Genomic DNA, 3,539 nt, shown 5'->3' on the forward strand with positions numbered 1-3,539 from the left:
AAAAAAAAAAAAAAAGGGCAGTTTGCAAATATTTTCTTCCATTTTGTGAGTTGGCTCTTGTTGATGGTTTTCTTTGCTGTGTAGAAGTAAGTGTAGGATAGATTTTTGTTTCTTTTCTACCTAATTTTATTTATTTTATTTAATTTTCTAGTATAGAGCTTTTTAGTTTTATATTTACCAACTTCCCTTATTAATGGTGACTTCTTAGAAACATAGGCCATTTCTGGTCATTGTTAATCCTCAAAACCTAGTAAAGGTCAGGTCGATATTTGGTAAATGTTTGAACAGATGGCATATTTACTAGCTTTTCAGGTGACAAAGAGTGGAAAGGAAAAACCTAATATATTAGACGGCAGAGAGAGAGCTTGAAAGGGTGGGCTGCCACTAACAAGATGAAACTTAAGAGGATGAAAGTCTGCATTTTAAGTGTCAAAGAAATGGCAACATATGGGGAACCTAGAGGAGAATTAGCTTGATGCTATTCTTAGGAAAATGATGGTTTTGCCAAAGCTAATGTCAGCCAAAGGCATTGCAGTGTCAAAAAATTAATGCCACTTCAAACAGAATTATTGGATGTACTAGTCAGGACGGTTAAGAGTATTATGTACCAAGCAGTAAAGAGGATCATTGCAAACAGGACTGTGTCTAGTGGAGGTGACTCGACATCATCATTACTCAAAGTATAGTGTGAACTGTTTCTAGTCTGCAATGAGATAAGTGTAGAATTCAGAGTATTTAGAAACTTTTACAGCAATTTCACAGAGTAATTTTATCTCTAATAAATTTAATAATAATGAGCTTTATCTTGTATTTTCTTTGTTTTTTCTTTTTTTGCTTAATACTTTTTATTTTTTGTACAAAGTCCTTCTCTTCCTGTAGTATGATTGAACTACTATTGATACTCCCCCCCTTCTGTGAGATAGGGTCTCACTCTATTGCTTGGGCTGAAGTACAGTTATATCATTATAGCTCACTGTAACCTCAAACTCGTGGACTTAAGGGTCATCCTGTTTTAGCCTCCCAAGAAGCTTAAAACTACTTGTTGCCATCTTGCCTTTATTTTCTTATAGAGACAAGGTCTTACCATTTTACTCAGGCTATTCTCAAGCTTTGGCCTCTAGTCATCCTCCCATCTTGGCTTCCCAGAGTGCTAGGATTACAGGCATGAACCTGGTCTAATACATTATTATTGATTAAAGTTCATGGTTTACATTAGGATTTACTCTTTGTATTGTATAGTTCTGTGGGTTTTGACAAATGCATAATGTCATGTGTCTACCATCATAGTACCATGTAGAATAGGTTTATCATCCTAAAAATGCCTTGTGCTCCACCAATTTGTCTTTTTTTTTTTCTTCAAATTTTAGATTGGTATAAGGGTACAAGTGTTTAGGTTACATTATTTTCATTTTATTCCTTTTTTATTGTTTCAGGTTCATTGAGAGAACAAAAGTAATACTGTTTGCAATTGTTGGGTAATGTCCCTCTTATAATTGTGTCCTGCCCCCATGTTTTCATTTTTAAGGTAAAGTTTAAGTTGTAGTTGCGGCCTTCACCCAGGAGGTATACTGAACACCCTCACATTGTGCACATTAGGTTAGGTCACCCTTCCTCCTACCCTCAGCCAAACCAATTCATCTCTTAACTTTCCTCTTACACATTCCAAAAATCCCTGGCAATCACTGACATTTTAATTTTTCTATAGTTTTACCTTTTCCATGATATCATATGGTTGGAATCAGCCTTTTAGCAATCTACATTTAAGGTTTTTCCTTGTCTTTTTGTGGCTTGACAGTTCCTTTCTTTTTGTTGCCAAGTAATAATCCATCCTATGGATGTACACATTTTATTCAATCAACAATTGAGAGACATCTTGGTTGTTTCCAATTTTTAGTGATTATGAATAAAGCTACAGTAAACATTCATGAGCAGGGTTTTGTATAACCATAGATTTCAACTCATTTGGGTAAACTTTCTAGTAGTGCAATTGATAGATTGTATAGTAAATACATAATAATGTTTTGGTCAATGATGGACAAAGCTGTTATAATATCCCAACAAATGCATTATTCATGTATTTATAGGAATGCTTCCAGTTGTATAAAAGCAAGACACACCTACAATTATGGACAGTATATAATACTTGATAATGATAATAAATGACTATGGTTTATGTATTTCCTATAGTATACTTTTTATAGTTTAGTCCTACTTAACTAAACCAAAAAAAGTTAATGGTAAAACAGCCTCAGGCAGGTTCTACAGGAAGTTCTCCAGAAGAAGACATTGTCATGCTTGGAGATGACAACTCCATGAGTGTTCTTTTCCTCGAATACCAGCCAATGGGACAAGATGTGAAGGTGGAAGACAGTGATATTCATGATCTTGATCCTGTGTAGGCCTAGGGCAATGTGTATTTTTAACAAAAACATTTATTTATTTAATTTCTTTTTTTTTTTAGAGACAGAATTTCATTTTGTCGCCCTCGGTAGAGTGCTGTGATGTCACAGCTCATAGCAACCTCCAACTCCTGGGCTTAGGCGATTCTCTTGCCTCAATCTCCTGAGTAGCTGGAACTACAGGTGCCTGCCATAACACCCAGCTATTTTTGTTGTTGTTGTTGTTGCAGTTTGGCTGGGGACAAGTTCGAACCCACCACCCTCAGTATGTGGGACTGCCCTACCCATTGCACCACAGGTGCTGCCCTAAAAACATTTAAAAAGTAAAATAAAAAAATAGGAAAAAGCATATAGAATAAGGATATAAAGAAAGGCAGTTTTTTTGTACAGTGGCTGTATGGAATGTTTGTGATTGTTATGGCAAAAGAGTGAAAAAGTTAAAAAAATTAAAAAGTTTATAAAGTAAGTTATAGTAAACTAGGTTAATTTATTATTGAAGGAAGAAAACTTATTTTTTATAAATCGTGTAGCCTAGGCATACAGTATTTATAAAGTCTATGGAGGGTACAGTAATGTCCTAGGCCTTCAAATACACTCACTACTCATGCACTGACTTACGCAGGCCTGGAAGCTCCATTGGTAGTAAGTGCCCTATCAGGTGTACCCTCCTTTATCATTTAAACTGAGTTTTTAACTGAACCTTTTCTGTTTAGATCTGTTTAGTTGCCTACTTACTATTGTGTTATAATTGGCTACAGTATTCAATACAATAACATGCTGTACAGCTTTGTAATATAGAAGCAATATGTTATGCCATATAGCCTCGCTGTGTTGTAGGCTATACCATCTAGGTTTGTGTAAGTACATTCTGTGATGTTAGCTCAATGATGAAATTGCCAAATGATGCATTTCCCATAAAAAATACATTCATTATTATGTGACACAGGACTGTATTTAGCTTTATAAGAAACTCCCAAACTATCTTCCAAAGCGATTATGCCATTTTGCATTCCCACCAGCAATGAATGAGAGTTCCCCATTGTTGTAAATCCTTATTAGCATTTGGTGTTGTTCAGTGTTTTGGATTTTGGCCTTTCTAATAAGTGTGTAGTAGTTATCTAATTGTTTTTTTTTTTTTTT

General features: G+C 35.0%; 1 protein-coding gene across 1 annotated transcript in view; it reads left to right on the plus strand.

Annotated features, from left to right (window-relative positions):
• PAK1 (p21 (RAC1) activated kinase 1) overlaps positions 1-3,539 on the plus strand; it is a 182,530-nt gene that overhangs the window by 76,331 nt on the left and 102,660 nt on the right. The gene's annotated exons all lie outside the window — the stretch shown is intronic.

The sequence above is a fragment of the Otolemur garnettii genome, unplaced genomic scaffold, assembly GCF_000181295.1.
Source record: "Otolemur garnettii isolate 467f Iridium unplaced genomic scaffold, OtoGar3 scaffold00001, whole genome shotgun sequence".
Lineage (NCBI taxonomy): Eukaryota > Metazoa > Chordata > Mammalia > Primates > Galagidae > Otolemur > Otolemur garnettii.